The 21,502-nt window shown below is 44.2% G+C and overlaps 1 long non-coding RNA gene across 1 annotated transcript; it reads left to right on the forward strand.

The window, feature by feature from the left end:
• LOC148852463 (uncharacterized) lies at positions 1-1,207 on the forward strand. Its single transcript, XR_016098867.1, has 3 exons — positions 1-103; positions 182-247; positions 339-1,207. It is a non-coding gene; the product is annotated as an uncharacterized LOC148852463 (long non-coding RNA).
• The last annotated feature ends 20,295 nt before the right edge of the window (positions 1,208-21,502 follow it).

A 21,502-nucleotide genomic window follows, 5' to 3' on the forward strand; every position in this document is an offset into this window, starting at 1 on the left:
GTGTGCGGAGAGTGATGGTGTACATCTAGACACGGAGGCTCCTGTAGTTCCTCCGGAATAGTCAGCAGGTGTCTTAGTTAGCCCTCCTAATAAGGTGGACTTGGTGAGTCCTTTAGTCAATGCATGTATTTTGAATTATTATGTTCATCGCATGTTATTAGGGCTAACTTTTGATTTGTAGCAGGTGGACTGCGATGAGGCATAGTCTAACGAGGATATGGCAAGGGTCAGTGACCCTGGTCAAGAGGTGAGTTGTGTGTGTTCTTTGTTATTTGTTTATTACTTGGCATACGACTAAAACCGTTATGACTGACTGTTGGGATTTGATTATATCGTAGGTACCTTTCATTGAGTATCAGTGCCAGACATCTCTTTCTTCAGGCGTCTAGTTGAGGAGTTGAGTTCGTTGCAGCACCCTAATCCCAATTCTAGAGTTGTTGAGGATGGTGGGGATAGTGATGTTGCCCCTAATATTGTGGCCCAGGAAGCTGGTCAGGTGGATGCTACCATCGACACAATGGCTCGTTGTGTGGAACCGCCCATTGCTACCATTGTGGGCCTGGAGGCTCCCCTAGATGCTGGAATTAGGGCTTTAGTTGAGGCAAGGTCTCTCGCCATGGAAGTTGAGGGTCCTGAAGACACGGGCGATCAGGCCAAGGATTCTAATGCAGAGCCTGGGATTCTCTTTCCATTAGAAGACCTGTCGCATGACGAGTTAGCCCCACCAAACAGAGGATCCTGTAGAAGTTCAGGGTTGCCACGCGGGTAATAGGTACTCTGTTTCCCACTCAGTCGCCACGTTCTTCTCCATAGTTGTACGGCATGGGCGAATTTTCATCTAGTGGTTCTCAGGCCTGCGCTGAACACTGTTGCCACGGTGATGGAGCATATAATGAACATACTTGCTAAGGAGCTTTCATGGTCTACCTTTTCCTCTTGGTTGGAAGAGTGTAGGACTTTTGATGCGAAGGGCTTTGATATGTCTAACATCAAGCGTCGAGTCGTAGTGTTGGCGCATGCTTAAAGAATTGTAAAGAAAAGGAAGAGGAATTTTGTGCTAAATTTGCCTTTTAAAGCTTTTCTTGTGTTTAGGTTGTCTTGCCTCGGTTGCAATTGTAAGGGTAGAATGTAGTTTTTATCGCGATTATCTATATTCGGATTCCCTTCAAGAAGATGAGCTCAAGTCCAATCAGATGACTACTTTATCGCAAATAAGACTGTCTCGTGGGATGTTATCATATATAGGAAAATGGTCTATTTGTTGTCCCCAAGTATAAAAATGATAAACAAATTGTCCATAGTTTACACATTTTGTGCGTTTTATTGAAAACAAGTGCTGTAGAAGGTAGTGGAAATTGATTGTGGTGAGGTATTGTTCTGTCCATAAGTAGATGTATGTATGAATGGGAACGATGTCACATGAATGGGAGAGTAGCTCGCTTGTAGGAGGGAGTTGTTCAATGTCACAAGGTTCGTCGTGTCTAAAGCCTTTGGGGGCCCTTGGTGAGCGATATGGTTGAACTTCGGTCGTGGTGTGAATATAAGAAAAACTCCTTCACAACACATTGCTTTTGTGTGTATGATTTTTGCATAAGAGAGCCACACTGGCTACTGTGAGTTAATGAGTCCCTCATCGGGTTTTATTACAATTAAGTGCATGTGCGCTATCAGTTTATTACCGATCATTAAAGGAGATGAGTGGTGTGAATCTGTCTTATGAGATGCTATTAGGTGTGGGGGGTTGACCCAAATAACATGATGCGAATAACATGTGTTGTCGTACCTTAAAGAGGTGTGGCTCTTTATGAGCTATATAGTTGGTGTGATGGGATGTTGTTTGTAGGCGAAGCGTTGTTGTCGATATTGAGGCGGGTGAAGTCTGCCTTCCTTGATTTTATCGCAATTAGATAGAGCACATTGTGTTAATAAATTTGGGGGGAGTCATACCTACTATCAACAAAGCCCCCAATGATTACATGGAGGGGTATCTATGCCTGGATTTGCTAGGGCTTTGTCTGTGCCTGGGGTTGATAGGGCTTTATCTGTGTTTGGGGTCACCAGGGCTTGTTTGTGCCTAGGATTGCTAGGGCTTGTCTATGCTTAGGGTTGCTAGGGCTTTGAATCCTGCCTGGGGTTGCCAAGGCCTTCGCATGGAGCATGTAGCATCATGGAACCGGTCACGGAATGAGAGTGTATGGGGTTGCTAGGGCCTTTGCATGGAGCATGTGGCATCGTGGAACCGGCCACGGAATGAGAGTGTTTGGGGTTGCTAGGGCTTTGAATCACTCCTGGGGTTGCTAAGGCCTTCGCGTTGAGCATGCGGCATCGTAGAACCGACTACAAAATGAGAGTGTTTGGAGTTGCCAAGGCTTTGAATCATGCCTGGGGTTGCTAGGGCCTTCGCTTGGAGCATTCGACATCGTGGAACCGACCACGAAATGAGAGTGCCTAGGGTTTCCAAGGCTTTGAAAGCATAACTGAACAAGTTATAGAATTTGAACGACATATGTATATAAACAAGTATGTGGAACATATTTGGATAGAACTATAGTATATCATTCCTTTGATTACTATCACAGTGTACAGATGCATGTAGCCTCAATCGAAAGGTGAAAGGAGAGCAACTTCATCGCAATCAGAATTTTATGAAAGTAAATAGACTTTATCGCAGAGCATGCAGGTAGTTGATATATTCAATAAAGAATAAATTATAATAAAATGTTTTGAATATATTTATAGAATATGTACATGTATTGGTGGAATTACAGAGTTACTCGAAGTAAGGTTTCAACCAATAGTCATTGATTGTTTCATCCTCTTCTTCTATGCTTGCAGTTTTTAATACATAATAGCCTAAAGTATGGGCCTCTTTATTACGTATGGCCCTTCCCATGTTGGGGCAAATTTTCCCCCAGACTTGCCTTGCCTAACATTAAGAGTTGTCTTTAGTACTTTATCCCCCTCTTTGAAGTTTCTAGGCCTTAGGTGTCTATTGAAGTTTGTGGCTAGGGCCTATTTGCACTTGCTTTATTTCTATGAGGTTATGTTTTTAACCTCGTCGATTACCTTAAGTTTGTCTGCAAGTAATTGGTCCATGTCCTCTGGCCTAATCTTCTTACCCCTTACGAAGGCTATCCTGGGGGATACGACTCATATCTCTACTTGGAGTACTACTTCTTGACCATACACCAAAGAGTAGGGCTCGCCTGTGTGCTCTTTTCTAACAGATGTGCGATAAGACCAAAGAGTTTTTGACAGCTTGTCTGCCCAATTCTTTTGGTTATCAGGCATTGTTTTGCTTAACATCCTAAGTAAAGTTTTATTTGTGGCCTCTACTTGCCCATTCCCCTATGGGCAGTATGTTGTGGACATTCCTAGTCTTGCTAGTCTTGCACCATATTGTCCTAGGAGGTCACAGACTTCTTGATTTTTGATGGATAGGCCATTGTCTGTTAGTATTCGCATTAGGACTCCGAATCTATGGATTATGTTTTGTCTTAGGAAATTTGTTATGTTGTCTATGCAGATCCTTCACAGGGGGATGGCTTCTGCCCATTTGGTGAAATAGTTTGTAGCTACTATTATGAAGCAATACCCTTTAGAAGGTTGGTGTATCTTTCCTATTAGGTCTACCCCCCAAGTATGGAATGGCTAGGACATGATGACTGGGTGGAGGTCGTTGGTAGGTTTATGTATCATTTCGCCGTGTATTTGGCATTTGTAACATCTACGTACGTGTCGTTGGGTATCCTCCATCATGGTCAGCCAGTAAAAACCTAAGTGTAGAAGGTGATTGTGTAATGCCAGTTGACCTTGATGGGTTGTAGGTTCAGAACTATAGGCTGCCTCTAAAACCTTGTCAATCTCGTCACCAGCTAGGCATTGCAAAGGTTTTCCTGCATGCGATTTCCTATACAACATGTCTTGGAGGTAGAATTGTTTGACTTTAGACGACAACTTCCTCCTCAATGTAATGTCGATAGGCAACATGTGCTCTTTAAGGTATTCTATATATATCCTTCTCCAATCCTCTTCATAGATCATGAGACATTCCCTGTCGTCTGCCTGTGGGATGCACTTATCACATTCTCTTTGTACCTTAGTGGAGTTCCACTTCATCATAGGCCAGTAATACCCTAACCTCTGCAATCTTCGGAATAGGGTACATGTGACATCTCCACAATTGGTCTTGTGTACCTCATTCAACACTACTTCAGCCTCTGATTTCCCTAGGCATCTTGTCCTTACACCATCTGACTCTCTGCGGTATAGTACCCCATTCACGAGCTGAAACTTTGCGATTAGCTTGACGTCTTGTGTTCCTATGGTCTGAGTTCTCAGCTTTTGGATTATTTCGTATTCCAATCATCCGTTGTTATTTTATTCTCCTTTTCCACCCAATACTTCAGGGTGAAGATCGATTATTTATCGATTGACTGTATGGTGATTTCTTTTGGCTCCGTGTTAGCTTGCATCTTGGACCCTAAGGTGGATAGTGCATCAGCGAACCTGTTTTTAGCTCTATTGTGATGTTTGAAGTCTACATCCAAGTTGTGGATCAACTTTTGGATCAGGGTTCTATACGGTAAGATGGTTAATTCCTTCACTATTGTGCTTCCGTCAAGCTACTCGATCACCAGTTTAGCATCACTGATCACCTTTATCTTTTTAACGTTGGCTTCTATTGCTTTGATCAGACCAAGGACCAGGACAATGTATTTGGATATATTATGTGAACAAGGGAATTGAAGTTTGAAGGAGTAGGTAGAGGTTTGTCTGTTAGGTGAGGTTATGGTTACTCCAGTGCCAATCGAGGTGCTTGTGCTACTCCCATCGAAGGTAAGAACCCATTCTCTGCTTTCGGCCAGGGCAACCATGGACACATCTCCAGAAACTTCATCTGATATGGGAAAATTAGTGTTTGTTGGAAAGGGGGGCAATAGGTCTGCCATTGCTTGACACTTGATGGCTCTTGGCTGGGTGTATTATATTGTGTACTCATTGAGCTGCATCATCCACTTGACAAGTCCACCAAGAACCCGATTGTGTCGTTCCGTGCGATGAGATAGATTGATAGATAGACATATAGGTAGCAACACAGCCCATGACACAATGCCTCTCCTTGCTCCATTACCCCAACCATACATTCTTCTTGACTCTCTCTCCTCTTCCCTTCTCACCACTCCTATTAAGCCAACTCAGCACCCTCTATCTCCATTTTGTAATTAGCTCAATATATTTTACCTAAAATCTCTCTCTTTCTACGTACAACTAATGTTTCTCACTCTCCAAATAACTATTCTCCTTAATTCTCAACTCATCTCTCTCTCTCTCTCTCTCTCTCTCTCTCTCTCTCTCTCTCTCTCCTAAGAGCATTCTTATCCTATAGGATGTCTTCTTAATAAAAAAATCCTAAAATCTCTCTTTATCTCCTCTCTCCTAAAATCTGTCCACACTCCTAGTTTATTATTCTTAAAACTCTCCTTAAGTCCTAATCCCTAAAAAATATCCTCATTCCTAAATTATTGCTCATAACCAACTTCTTTAATACACTTAACTAATCCCCACTTCTAACACACACACACACACACACACTTATTGGATCGGGTATGGTTTGGTTTTTATTAATCTAACCCATTTACTTTTGAATAGTATATTACCTATTGTTTATAATTAATAATTTAATTTTATATTATTATAACTCATACCAAAATAAATTAATTGTTTTCGTGATTAATTGAAAATTCCCAAACAATGTTACTATTTTTAATAATTAATAATTTTCATTTTAGTAATATTTTTGGGATTAATTACTAATACTATTGACAATTTACTAATAGTTTACCAAAATTAACTAATTCTTTTCAGAACTAATTGGAAAATTCCAAAATTCAATTAAAACCTATTATTTATAACCATGATTTATTAAAATTGCCAAAATTTAATACAAAATATATTATTGTTTTAGTAATTAATATTAGTGATATAATAACAATTAATGATTAATTAATTAGTGATATATTACCATCCAATTAATTAAGTACCAATACTAAATAATTATTTTGTTAATATTAAAATTTAAAAATTAATAATTTCATCATTAATAATTAAATTGATTATTAAATTAACTATTATTACTATTAATAATGGTAATATTTTTACAAATTAAGAATTATAAAATTTGTTAATTCATAATTATGAATTATTCACTATAATTATAAGGTTGTGGATATTTTTCTTAAATATTAAATATAAAATTAAAAATAATTATTAACTATTTTTGTGATTAATTAAAAGATACCATAAAATATTGGTGTTATTAGTCAATATTACCATTCTTACTAATTAATAATATTATTAGTAACAATAAATTAATATCGGTGCTATAAACTACTAGCGCGGACCTTGTGATGCACGAGTTTTGTTAAAAGAATTTGAGGCAAAAGGAGCTAGGAGAAGGGGTGCTCATAGGTTAGTTAATTGAACCATGGGCTCATTTTTGAAACTGAATTGGGGTTACCGGTTTTTGGAAAATCGATAACTGAAACTGAATTGAAGTAAATCGGCTAACCATTTGATCGGTTTGGTTCCTTGGTTTTTTATTATTTACAATGTATAAATAAACAATAAAAAACTAGAGATATATATAAAATATTATATTTTAAATAGTAAATAATATATTATATATTATAAATATATAATGCATATTTATTAATTTATAATGTATAGAAAATATAAATTATATAAATATAAATATATAATATACATAAATATACATAAAATAAATATAAATACATGTATACCGGTCAGTTTGGTAACTGTCCATTTTCTATTTTGGTTAACCGAAACTGAGTCGGTACCTTCGGTTTTTTTAAAACACTTAACTGACTGGTTCAGTTAACCAAATTTTTGGTTTTTCTTGCTCACCCCTATCTAGGAGTGTACCTTGGGTTGGGTTGGCCTAATTTGAGCCGAACCTAGTTCAACCCAAGCTTTTGCACAAGTTGGGCTTGAGATTTTGAACTTCAAGTTGGGTTTAAGCCAAAAAACTTAAGTTTAACTTAAACTTAGGTTGGGTTTGGGTTGAGGCCTCACGTAATTGAACATCGACCCAATCCATGCCAATTTGATCTTGTGCCAACATTTTATGATATACATATCTACACATTATCAATAACTACAAAGCTTAATACGCTTAATCCTAAGTCTAGCCCAAGATGTTAGGTTAAGCTTGGGTTTGGCCTAAGTTGGTCAACTTGTGCGTGGGTTAGTAAATTATCAGTAATTATTGTTTTTTTTTTTGTTATATATTAGTAAATTATTAGTAATTATTGAAAATTATTAATAATTTTTCTTTTACCAACCTAGGCCTAACCCGAGCTTTAATTAACCCAACATTTTGAGTTGGGCTTGGGATTAGATGTATTGAGCTTTGTATCCCAATTTCTAGATAAAATATATTGATAACATGTAAATATGTATATCACAAAATATTGAGCGAGCTCAAATTGGTTGAATCAAGCTCAGACTACCTAAAACCTCAACCCAAATGCAACCTTAAATTTATGTATACTTAAGTTTTTTTTGGCCTAAACCCAACTTATACAAAATCTTTAATTGAATTGAATCAAACTCGGATTAGACCTAACTCAATATGCATCCTTAATTCCTTTGCCTCAATTTTTTTTAACAAAGCCCGTACATCGCCACGGGTCCACTAGTATTATATCCTGCGTTACCACTCCGAACATTGCGTGGAGCCATGTAATAATATCAAGAGTGCTTTATAGAAGGTTTTACTATTTATGTACTGCATACTTTTCATGTATTCTCTATTGAAATATGAGGACCTGATCTTGTCTTTTGAATCCATCACTGTTGGAGAGTTCCTTTCAAAAGGCAACGTTTTGAAATTACATATGGTCAGAAATGACGAGTTAATGGTGTCTCTTCACCCCGACAATTACAGGCAAGCCCCGCGGAAGACATTCGTTCCATCATCCTCCCTGTTCACTAATACATGCCTACACACCAACTAGCATAAGGATGTCAAATGGTCGGGCGGAGGATGTACAGACTTGTAAAGCAGATTGAACTTTCGTAAAAGTACAGACAGAACCAATGAAGATTTTTGAATTCCATAAGTATAAATATTCAAGATGTCAAGTACCTCTATTTTATGTATTTATTAACGTCCCCTCGTGAATTGGCATCAATTTTGAGCATTAATAGTAACAAAAACTGATGTGGGGTGTCATCAGGGGTTACCCCACTCCCTTCCTACGGAGCCAACCACAGTGCTATCACATGGCTCTTGCTAGAACCGCTGATGACCCACGTACGACTCCCATCTCAATCGTTCATCTCCACCTACCTCCAAGCAATTCCAGTATAAATAGGGGTTCCCCCCACTAAGTAAGGGGGTTACAATCTGAGAATCCTATAACTATTGTCATAATTGCTCTAGCCTAGAACTAACCACCAAGATCCTCTCCTGGTGCTCTCTCTTCGTATCCTATACTAACTTGACCGTCAGAGACTCTGCCTTGGATTCTCACCCGGGGTCCTCTGATGAGCTCCTATCTTCCAGCAGAGATCAGCTATCTACATTCGGCTTCTACTATACTTGGAGACCACCCCGCCTCGGCCTATACACCTCTGCCTCAGTAGCATCCTCTCCAAGCCCTCAAAGCCTTCGGCCTATCATCGGAGTTCAGTGATGAAATTACCTTGTTGTCCTTGGCCATTCCGATGAACAACAATTGGCGCCATCTGTGCGAACAAAAGCAAATTCACTAGTCCCCGAGCACCAATAGTTCAACATAGTATGAAGAACGAGAAATACTCAAAATCTCATAACCAATGAACAGTTCCACGCCATGCTCGACCGCCTAGAATATTTGACACAACGAGTAGAGCAAAACCTTCCCTAGGCAGGAGGTCGCCCCCAAGTTGACTGCCCCACTGGGAGTCAACACAACCGGGCCGGCATGGGTCCACCACCCAGTCGGCCCCCTGCCTCGGCTATGCACAATGGGCCGAGCCCTTAGAGTCTAGCAGCAGTCACCTTTGAACAACATCACCGATGCTGGAGGGCCGACCCGAGGGACGAAGGCGGGCACCGAGATCGCCCCAACGCCCACTCTAGAGCCGAGGGCCGGCGCCAAGCCTCTTCCCCTCATGTCACCGACCTCTGAAATGTCTTCAACAACCGTCGCGCCCTCTTCCCCTCATGTCACCGACCTCTGAAATGTCTTCAACAACCGTCGCGCTAGGCGCAAGGCGCGCGTTCTCAACTCTGAGCACTATGGCATTCGTGGTGATCGTCATCACGTCCATGAAGATCGGGACAGTGTCCAGGTCAGGCCCGACCCCATGTACATTGAACTCTGAGCCAAGCCCAGTGCAGTCAAGGCTGAACTCAAGCAGGTCAAGGAGGGTCGAACCAACACCTCGGCCAAACAAAGCTCTTGCAAAGGGAGAATGGATGCCTTCTCCCTAGATATCATCGTCGAGCCCCTACCCCCGAACTTCAAGGGCCCCGCCTTGGAGATGTACGATGGGAACTCTCACTTGGATGACCACTTGGAAAGCTTCAGGGAACTCATGATCCTATATGGGTACTTTGACACCTTGACGTGCCAAAAATTCCAGGCAACCTTCAAGGGAGCCGCTCGACAATGGTTTTCAAGCCTCCCACCTCAATCCATCTATTTGTGGGACCAATTTTCCAGCATGTTCCTCACATGTTTTATCAGTAGTCGGCATCCTAAGAAGAGCATTGTCTTGCTGATGACTGACTGTAAAGCAGAAGCGAGGAGAAAGTTTGCAGTCATATATTGACCACTTCAACAAAGAAGAACTAGAGGTCCGAGACCTCGACCCCTGGTCTCAATGCATGCTGCCATCAACAGCCTCCTCTTCGGCTCGGCCCTCAAATGCTCCATGGCCAAGAGCTGGCCAAAGACAAAGCTGGAGTTCTTGGAAAGGGCCCAGAAATACATTACAGTTGAGGAACCCTCAGCTACGGACACCTAGGAGAGGGGCACGGAGCACCGGGATGGAGCCCCCAAGAAGAAGAGGAAGAACGGAGACCAAAACCACACCAACAGCAACAACAGAAAGCCTTCGGCCTCGACCTTGGCTTACAACCAATACACATCACTCAACTCCACACGCACGCAGATTCTTATGCAGAACGGGTAGGAGAAATTCATGAAGTGGCCTAAGAAGTTGAAGAAGAACCCCCATCAGGGGAATCCCAAGTACTACAAGTTACATCGAGGCACTGGCCATGATACTGAGGACTGTTACGATCTCAAGAATGAGATAGAGTCCCTCATTTGTCGGGGGAACCTCAAGTAGTACGTCGGGGGCGAGGCTGGCACCTCGTCCCCTTAGTAGTAGCATCAGTATTACTAGCAAGCAACAGGCATCATTGACGTCATAGTGGGAGGCACGGCCTCGGGTGGAGCCTCAACTTCAGCTTGAAAAGCCTACGCCAGGCAGTTGAACATCCAGGGGCCGGCCCCCAAGAAGTTGAAGCAAGAAGCCCTCTCCTTCACGGATGAGGACCTGAAGGGGTAGCAATCTCCCATGACGATGCATTGGTGGTTTCGTCCATCATTGCAAACTTCGTAGTCAAGTGGATCCTTGTAGACAGTGGCTCTCCGCCGACATCCTCTTCTACGAAGCCTTTGAAAAGATGAAGATAGCTCTAGAACACCTTCAGCCAGTAGATGCCCCACTAGTCGGCTTCTCTAGCAGCATCGTCAAGCCAGAGGGCAAGATCTCTGTACTGGTCTTGATAGTAACTGATCCCCAATAGGTGAAGAGGATGACAGAGTTCTTGGTCATGAAGATCGGCTCACTCTACAATTCTATCATGGGACGACCGACCCTCCACGCACTCCAAGCAGCCATTTCCTCCTACCACCTTGTCCTGAAGTTCCCCACTGAGCACAACGTCGGAGTTGTTCGTGGGGACCAACACGTCACCCACCAATGTTATGTGGACCTCATCTCGGTTCCCCTAGACGAGGATGAACGTGACAAAACCATCCGTGTTGGGTTCAACCTTCCCCCCGAGGGCCTATCCGAACTAGTAAGTTTCCTCAGGCTTAATGCCGACGTCTTTGCTTTGTCCACCGTTGATATGCCCGTAATTGACCCTTCGGTCATTACACACAAGCTGAGCGTGGACCCGGGCTCTAGACTAGTTTGGCAGAAGAAGAGGAACTTTGCGCCAGAGCGTTGGAAGGCCATAGAGGAGGAAGTTGAAAAGTTGCTCGACGCTGGCTTCATCCGAGAGACCTTAATCGACCTTGCCCCAAGGACAGTTTTCCTTTGCTAAGGATAGACCACCTCGTTGATGCCATTGTAGGGTACGAGCTACTCAGGTTTATGGATGCCTTCTCTAGATACAATCAAATAAAGATGCATCCAGATGATGAAGATAAGACATCGTTCATCATAGAGCATGGCACATACTACTATCGTATGATGCCTTTTAGCTTCAAGAATGCTGGAGCTACTTATCAGCGCCTTGTCAACAAGGTGTTCAAAAACCAGATGGGGAGGAATGTTTAAGCCTACATGGACGATATGGTAGTAAAGAGCCTGAAGGTTGAGACCCATGTCTCGGACGTAACCGAGACCTTCAACACCTTGCGGAGGTATAATATGAAGCTCAACCCCAGCAAGTGTGCCTTCGGCGTTACGACGGGCAAGTTCCTAGGTTTCATCATCACTTGGAGAGGCATTAAGGCTAATCTAGAAAGATACAAGCCATCCTAGACATGGCTCCCCCTCAGACGGTGAAGGAGACCCAAAAACTCACCGGCCGAATAACTGCCCTTAATCGCTTCATGTTAAAATCAGTAGACCGCTATTTGCCCTTTTTCCGTGCCATCAAGAAGCTGAAAGAATTCCAATGGATGGAAGAATGCCAGCGCGCCTTTAATGAGCTCAAGGCCTACCTTGCCTCGCCTCCCCTTCTTGCTCGGCCGGCCATAGGGGAAACCCTATATCTATACCTTTTGACCGGGGATGAAGTAGTCAGTTCAGTTCTCATCAGGGACAACGGTGAACATAAGCCAGTTTACTACACCAACAAGGTCCTCTGCAATGCTGAAACCAAGTACCCCGAAGTAGAAAAGCTAGCCTTTCCACTCGTGGTTTCAACAAGGAAGCTTCGGCTGTAGTTCCAGGCCCATACCATAGTGGTCCTAATGAACCAACAGCCCTCAGAGCTGTCCTCATGAAACCCGAGACCTTAGGACACCTGACGAAATGGGCCATCAAGCTATCAGAGTTTGACATTCATTGCCATCCGAGGCCTACGATCAAGGCACAAGCCCTGACAAAATTTATAGTGGAATGCACCTTCAGTCGAGCCCTTCATTGGCCCTTAGAAGAGGCCGAAGGGGACCAATTAGACGATGAGACTTGACCCCGATGGAAGCTCTTTGTTGATGGTTCCTTCCATGCTAAAGGAAGTGGAGCGGGCCTCATCCTCCTCACCCTAGACGATATCGCCTTGGAGTATGCACTAAGGTTTGACTTTCCAGCATCAAACAACGAAGCCGACTACGAGGCCCCCTCGCCGGTTTATAGCTGGCTAGGGACCTCGGCTCCTCATACCACGAAGCCTTCAGCAACTCCCAACTGGTGGTGAATCAGGTGAATGGCGAGTACAAGGCCAGGGAACAAAGCATGTCTAATTACCTCGCCAAAGTCCAAAACCTAGCCCGCCACTTCCAATGCTTCTCCTTGCAACGAGTCCCGCGAATCAAGAACGCATGAGTCGGTGCTCTCTCCAAATTGGAAAGTACCTCAAGCGGAACTCCTAGATAGGTCATGCACATAGAGAAGCTGCTTTGGCCCTCCATAGAAGATGTCCAAGTATTCCTCGTAGAAGCTGAAATCTCATGGATGGACCCTTTCATCAACTTCCTATCAACTGGGCAGTTGCCTGAATATAGAAACAAGGCAAAGCGACTTAAGTGATAGGCAGCCCACTACACCTCGTTGGAAGGAAAGCTATACCGAAGATTCTTTACCTTGCCTTACCTCTGATGCCTTCATTCGGAGGAGGGCAACTACGTGCTACAGGAAATTCACGAAGGCATCTGTGGTAATCAGCTCGATGGAAGAGCCCTAGCTCAAAAAGCTCTGAGATAGGGCTTCTTTTGGACTACCCTCCACAAAAACACGACAAAATTGGTGCAAAAGTGTGATTCTTGCTAGAGGCACGACAACCTATGCAACCAACTGCCCACCACTCTCTTGGCCTTCAACAGCCCATGGCCCTTCGCCAAGTGGCTCATGGACCTCCTCGGCCCCTTTCCTCAAGCCACAGGGGGAAGAAAGTACCTTGTTGTAGCAGTAGACTACTTTACTAAGTGGGTCGAAGTCGAGCCCTTGGCTGTCACCACGGCGTGAGCCATCCTGAACTTCTTTTGGAAGAATATCATTTGCCGCTTTGGCCTACTCCACACGTTGGTAACTGACAACGGGAAGCAATTCGACGACGCTAGGTTTCGGGAGTGGTGTGCCTCCATCGGCATTGGGTAGTATTACACCTCAGTAGGCTATCCTCAAACTAATGGCCTAACTGAAATCACCAACAGAACGATACTGGTCGGACTAAAGACTAGGTTGGACCGAGCAAAAGGCCTTTGGGCCAAGGAACTGAGTAGTGTACTCTAGGCTTACCGAACTACACCTCGGGCAGCCACGGGAGAAACTCCCTTCGGCTTGACCGACGACACAGAAGTAGTAATCCCAGCAGAGGTCGAACAACCAACACTCCGAGTCAAAACATACAATGAATCCAAAAATGATGAAGCCCTCAGAGCAAATCTAGATCTGTTGGAAGAAGTCCAGGAGCAAGCGTAGATAAGCTTGCCACTTATTAGCAACGTGTGGCCCACTACTACAACTCAAGGGTAAAAGAAAGGCATTATCAAGAGAAGACCTAGTCCTCAGAAAGGTCATTGTCCCCGAACTAGGAGTAGGGAAGCTGGACCCCAACTGGGAAGGCCCCTATAGAATCAAATGAGTCCTCGGCCCTGGCACCATCCACTTGGAGGACCTAGATGGAAGACTTGTACTTAGGACATTGAACTCGGAAAACCTCCGAATGTATTACCAATGATTGTTATATCTTTTGTAATTAGTGGGTAAGTGAAGAAAAGTTCCTCTTCACCTCAGTGTTCATCACGTGTACCTACTAAGTTTTAATAACTCTTCGGCCTCATGACTGGCAAGGGCACATAGCCTCCTCTAAGGACCATATCCCCTCACTGGACCAGCGCCAAGACTTAAGGTATAAGTAGCGAACACCCTATCTAAAAACCTAACGCATAAGAATAGACCAAGACGGTCGAGGCCTTACGTGCCTAAACGCCCCATCTCGACGGCAACTAACCTCTTGGACCTTCACACTTGGTGCTGCCAACAAAAGAAGCCAGCTTCCTCGGAGCGTTGTGCTTGACCTCATCGAAACAAGTGCGTGGAGATGCAGGAGCCAGGCGAGCCCCAGTTCAGCCTAGGGCCTGTTGAGCCAGACGAGCCCTAGCTCTGTCTCGGCCACCCCTCAATATGGCAGGCCATCTCGGCCTCGCTAAGGCTAGTACATGGGGGTACAGGAGCCAAGCGAGTCTTACCTCAACCTTGGCCCCACTCTACACCGATAGGTCACCTCACTATCTACTTAAGCACAAGTAAAGGGAAGAGAGCGAAGCGAGCCCCATGCTTCACTTCGGCCTCTCCCCATCACAGGCCTCTTTGGCCTTGCCTAAGTAAATGCCTAAAAGGATGTTAGGCCAGATAAGCCCTAGCTCAGCCTCAAAGGCTTCACCTCAGCCACCCCTTTGCAATGCTTCGGACGTGCAAAGTAGAACAAACTGAAAGAAACTACACTGGTCTTACACTGCGATTACCCTTTAGAGGGACAAGGACCCTTCGACAACAAAGCAAAAGCACAAGTTTAACAAAAAAAAAAGAAAAAGAAAAAACAACACAAGGAATAGCAATGCAGCAAAAACATAAACACACAAGGCGTCAAAAAATGCCCACTAAGTTTCATTCATTTAAAGTATTCCTTTGGCTTTACAAAAAGTCTCGCGGCCCCTCAAGCCGAATACATATGCATGTACAAAAAAAAAGAAAGAAAAAGGGAGAAAGACTAGGTTAAGCCTCGCCGCCAACTGGAGGGAGCATGGAGTCGGCAGCCTCTTCAAGATTATTGGGGATCACTTAAAGAGACTCAACATTGAAATCTGGAAGCACCGCTAGGAATGCCTTCTTGTTTTCCTTGATGCCATCCAAATAAGCCTTAGAAGCAGCATTAGCCAGCTCGTCGGCCCGCTTCTCTGCTTCCTGGACCCTCTTCTTAGCACTAGCTGCCTTCTCCTCAGCCTTGGCAGCCCTCTTCTACGCTTCGGCCGCCCGCTTGCCGCTTGTTCGCCTCGGAGGTAGCCGCCTCGGCTTGATGAAGATGCCACTCGGCCTCAAACATAAGGCTCTCAACCCGAGTGCTCTCCATCTCTTCCTTGGCGAGGAGGTCCTATGTCTTCCTTAGCTTCTCCTCGGCCTCCTTGCGGAACTTCTACTCGTCCACGGCAACCCGCTGCATCTCCCTCCGCTTCTCCACAGCATGGGCGACTGTCTATTGGAGCTTCTCCTCCTTCGCCTTCATCTTGTCTATGCTGGCCAGGGTCAACTTCAACCGGTCCCCTAAACCAACGTAATGAAGGCAGACATGCAACAGAAGAAAGCAATTAGCACAAGAAAAAGGAGATAGGGGGATAGGGGGAGAGAGAGAGAGGAAGACAAAAGAACGAAGGAAAAGAAGAAGGGACAAATTGCCACCTTGGCTAGGTTCTGCAATCCCTAGTTATATAGCTTCTTGAGGACCATCCCCAGCATCCGAAAGCAGTCCTGAAATAGCAGGGCCCCACTCACCAAGGTTGGGCCAACCCCTTCATTGCAGACTGAGTCCCCTTTGTGGACCTCCAATTGGAGATGGAAGATCTAGTTGGACTGCTAGGCGAGCTCTTCCAAAGGTGTAGGGACCGAGAAGGGTCCCATTCGCTTGTTGTACAACCTCTCAAAGGTGTCACTCGTAGAATTCGCACCACGAGCAATCTTCTGTGGTTGACCCTTTGCGAGCCCCTCCGCCATTCTCCTCCCCCCTCGGTTGGTCTTCTCAGCCTCCTCAAAAGGTCTTCCCCACCCCACGACCGGATGTTGCGGCGCCTGCTCCTTGTGCCCCAGCTGGGCCTCCTCGGCGAGCCCCTTCCCCTTCGTGGTGATTTGGAAGGTAGCCCCCTTTGTGGGAGCCAAAGAAGAAGCTCCTTGGTGAGGGCCTGTGTCTTCATCCCTTTGAGTGGGACCTGTCGAGCCGAACCCCCCTTCACTGGCGGCAGCACCTTCTCCCTCAAGGTGGAAGCATCCTCAGTGGCCCTTTGAGGGGTCTAACCACCGGTCTTCACCCGCTCCTTCTACATGGCACGGGCACACTCCACTATGGTCTTCTATGTGTCCATCGGTAGATCTGTAAGCAAGGCAATGGTTAGTACCACTATATAAGAGCAAAAGATGAGGAAGATGCAGAAAAAGATGGTGCGGCTCGTCCTACCGAGGGGGACAGGGATAAACCCCGCGAAAACTAATGGCATCTCCTCCTCCACCAAGGGCTGGGCTCGGATTCTCCCCAAGTTGAGCAATCACACGAGATCATCACTCTCCTCACTAGTAAGTAAGGGGACATACTTCTCCACAGATAAATGGGGTTCTCCCCACCCCGATTTGAAGGAACAGCCCTCGGGGCAAGACAGAAAAAAATACTTACTCTTCCAGTTATGTACAGAAGAGGGGTTATCTACAAGCTTGGACTTACGGGGTTGGAAATAGAAAACACCCACCTCAGAAGTATGCTTCCTCAGCACAAAAATTGCTTGAAAGAGCTTCGACGTTATCTCCACCTCCTGAAGCCAAGCCGCCACCAACATTGCCACAATGGTCCCGACTGCATTGGGCGCAAGCTAGCTAAGGGTAATCCCATACATCCTCAGCAGGTCGGAGATCAATGGATGTAAGGGAAACTGAAGACTGAATTGGAGGAAGTGCTGATAAATGCAGATCTCCCCCTCCTTGGGAGTCCACGGCCGATCGTTTGACTCAGGCACCCTCACCCTGTAGAACGAGGGAATGAAATATTGCCTAGTTAGGGCCTTGACTTGATCCCAGTCCAAAGAACATCTAAACTCTAGACGAGAAGGGTCAATCTCGGCCACCGCCCTAGCAACACTCTCAACCCTCCTCTCAGGGATGGGGTTCAGGTCCTGCTCCACCTTGGCTTGGGGGGACCCCTCAGCCTCCATCGGCGTCATGGATGCGGTGCTCTCACACGAAGGGTCATAGCCTCGACGGACATGTTCGACTCCCCCAAAGGCTACCCTAGCTCGGAGCACATCCACCTCACATCGAGGGAGCATGAATATGGAAGGACTCTGGGGGGAAAGGGAAGAAGGGGTTCGAGTAGAGCTCCCTTCTGATACATTCAGAAGTTCATAGCACTCAGATCCAGAATCCAAGAAAGACATTGTTGATTACCTAGAAAGGAGGTGGAAGGAAAAAGGAACAAAGACGGAGTGTCAAGAACTGGAAGATTTGGGAGCTGAGTTCACTCGAAGAACAAAGACGCTTGGAGGCAAAATGACAAGAATTCTGCCATCGAAGGCACTATTTAAAGAAGAATGAACAGCCTAAATCTCTCGAGATCCAACGGTTGATAAGCCACCGCCTTCACTATCCAAATCCAACGGACAGGGAGCACCTCTGCACCTGCGATCTAGCCGTGTTGTACCTTCGAGTGCTCACCCTCGGAAGATGGAACGACGCTCAAGATGGACCAATAAAGTCCATCCAAAGCAACCCACTGGTCTGAGCGACCCGTTCTCACGGATGTGCACATCGGTTCGACCGGAAAGTCATCTCACACATGGATCCTTGGGCCCCTTTGGGCCCCCTCGGCTTCACGGGTCTTCAGCCTAAACAGCCTTCGACTCCCTCTGGTCCTCAGCCCAAGCGATGACCCTCGAACATTCTGCATCGAGCACGCCCTCCAGATCATCCTACCAAAGTAGAAGTGCCACAGATCACTCGTAGGTGGGGGGCAAGTGATGTGGGGTGACCCAACCCAGCCCATTCGAGGCTGGGAGGCCCAACTCACGAGTGCCAAATTAGGGAATGAGATCCGCTGCAGTAGGGGTTACCCCGCTCCCTTCGTACGGAGCCAACTACAGCTCTATCACATGGCCTTGCTAGAACCGTTGACGACCCCCGTACGACTCCCATCTCAGGCATTCATCTCCACCTACCTCCAGGCAGCTCAAGTATAAATAGGGGTGCCCCCCTCCAGGTAAGGGGGTTACAATTTGAGAATCCTATAACTATTGTCATAATTTCTCTAGCGTAGAACTAACCACCAGGATCCTCTACTGGTGCTCTCTCTTCGTACCCTATACTAACTTGACCGTCGGAGACTTTTCCTCGGGTTCTTACCCGGAGTCCTTTGACGAACTCCTATCTTCTAGCAGAGATCGGCTATCTACGTTCGACTTCTACCATGCTCAGAAACCACCTGCCTCGGCCTCAGTAGCATCCTCTGCAAGCCCTCAAATCCTTCGACCTACCATCGGAGTTCAAAGACAAAATTACCTTATTATCCTCCGCCATTCCGAAAAGGAACAGAAAGTCTTATATTAAAGTAGAAAAAAGATGATTAAAATCGTTCCAATTCTGAGGAAACAAAGGAAGAAAAGCCAAAATAGATTTTTATATATAATTACAATTTTGTCATTCAACAACATACCATATGTTAACCCCCAAATCTGAAAGCTACATTTATACGAATTCAGGTAATATAAACACCCAATATGCATATCTTCCACTAGTTGTAAGTACTTGCTTCTAAGTTGTTCTAACAAATAATAATTACTTGCTCTTGGGTAATATTTAGAAGAGGAAGTTATATTAAAATTCATGGTTGTGCTTAATTTGTAAGTACGTACATAGCACCAAAGCTTTGATAGAATTAAATTGAAGTAAAACATGTTGATGATGATAAACATGAGCTTTGTTAGTTCATAAGCCAAAAAAGTAGCTTTTAAGTCTATGGCGTAGGATCACTATTGACATCACCATATATTGAGGATAGGCAAATAAAGATAAATAACAATTAAATATAAAAAATCAAAAAGAAATAACCACACCCGACAACCCTACCTTTAAATGTTTGCTACAATACAATGATTTATCTTCGGCAGTCAAAACTCAAATGAGCATGATTTTTGGACTACGGTTTTAGGTAATAAACATCTAGGCCATAGGTTTCATAATTGCATAGATTTAGGTATTACCAGAATTCTGTGCCGTTGGGTATCCAAATGTGGGGCCATAGCGCACTCACATCGCAACATAAGCCTAAATCCCCCTACGATACAATTCCATAATGTAATAAACCTTGAATTGCAACAACACTTTACCCTTCACTATTAAACAAAACGTCATTGTCACAACATAAAGTATATTGCTACAATTTACTTCTAACACAATCAACTTTAATTTAGTAGTCTTGTCATCACATACTTGACATGTGATTTGGTACATTTTCGCAACAATCTCCAAGGCCTTCTGATGCTCATTTATCTACTAAAAGTCTTTTATCTTTTCAATTGTTTGGAAAAGGGAAAATATCCAGTTGTTGACTTTGTTGACTGAGACATGAATCTACTATGGTCTGTTATTTTATCTATCAACTTCTATACATTATTGATCAACCTCAAAGGTTTCGTGTTGAAGATGGATTAGATCTTCTTAGGGTTGGCCTTCATGTTTCATTATGTCATTATACAATCAAGAATCTTTTTCGAAGTTACTCTAAAGGCATATTTGGTTTGGTTCAACCTCATTTGATATCTTCGTAGGATGCCAAAAACCTCATCAAGGTCAATAATGTAATAGTTGGAATATTGAAGGGCCTTCAAAACCATGTCATCAATGTAGATTTTGACATTACGACTAATCTGATACTTGAAAACCTTGATGACCATCCTTTATTGGTTTTATTGTTTTTGAACCCAACTGACATCACCTTATAATAGTAGGCACGAGTCTTTGTGATGAAGGTTGTTATCTCCCTGTCGTCTTGGTGCATTTTGATCTGATTGCAATCAAAGAAGACATCCATACAATTGAGGAGTTCATACCTTGATATGGCACTAGTGAGACGATCAATCATCGACAAGGGAAAGTTGTCTTTGGTGTAAGCTTTTATTTAGGTCTATTATGTTAATCCATATCTACCACTCCTTATTATCCTTTCTTACCATAACCACATTAGCTAACCAATCAGGGTGATGCACTTCTATAATGAAGTTGGCTTTAAGTAGTTTGTCCACTTCTTATTTATTAGTTCCTATCGATCTGGTGTGAACTTCCCATTCATTTGTCGGACTAACTTACAACTTGGGTCCACGTTTAGCCTATGAGTCATGAATGAGGGGTTAATTCCTCACATATCAACAGCAAATTAAGCAAATATATTGGTGTTGGATTTGAGGAAGCTTACAATTCTGAAACACTTTGAGAGGAGGGACCCAATCTAAATAGCCTTCTCAGGCCATTGGTTGTAGCCACAATAGCAACCACCTGGTCAAGACCTTTGACCTCAAGGGACTCACTGTTAAAGCACTGGATATAATCTTAAAGGGGTTCCTTAGGTTGTTACTTTATTGTCATTAGTGCGACCAACTGTCAGTTCCTCACAAAGTAAGACAGGAAGAGGTCTGTGAACTGGTCCCATAAAATAATAGACCATAGTAGGAGAAATGAGAACTATCACCAACCAACTTTTTTGAGCCTGACTTGGAAGGCTCAACACATCAAAGTGTTGAAGAATCCATAGAAGCATGGTGGTATGGAAACTCTCTATGTGATCCTCTAAGTTGGTAGTTTCGTCTTAAGTCGCTAAATTGGGAGTTTCGAAGTTTAGAGGAAGACTCTGTAGAGAAGCAGGATGGCTTGAAAACTCTCTATGTGATCCTTCGAGTTGATAGTTTCATCATAAATTGTTGAATTAGGAGTCTTGAAGTTTAGAAGAAGAGACTCCAATATGATCGTCGAGTGGTAGTTGTTTTTGGAGGAATCCACCCTACCTTAATCTCAACACAATTAGCGTCAAGCTCTGCTACTAGGTCAATGAACCTCTGATCATGATCCCTTCACAAGACGTCAATTACGGGTGTCTCAAAGATTTGAGTCATTTTGGAAATGTCCCGAAGTGGTGGGGACACTCCCTCTTCGGACGTGGTGGTTGTTAAGATTCTCATACATGTCTAATACCTAAGCACGCGGGACAAATCGATGATTAACATAGTCCTACTAACTAGGGGTGGCTCATTCTCTATTGTTCAAAAGTCAAATGAGAGGC

The sequence above is a fragment of the Nelumbo lutea genome, chromosome 5 (genome assembly GCF_056320005.1).
Source record: "Nelumbo lutea isolate HS-2025 chromosome 5, American lotus-T2T, whole genome shotgun sequence".
NCBI classification, from domain to species: Eukaryota; Viridiplantae; Streptophyta; class Magnoliopsida; order Proteales; family Nelumbonaceae; genus Nelumbo; species Nelumbo lutea.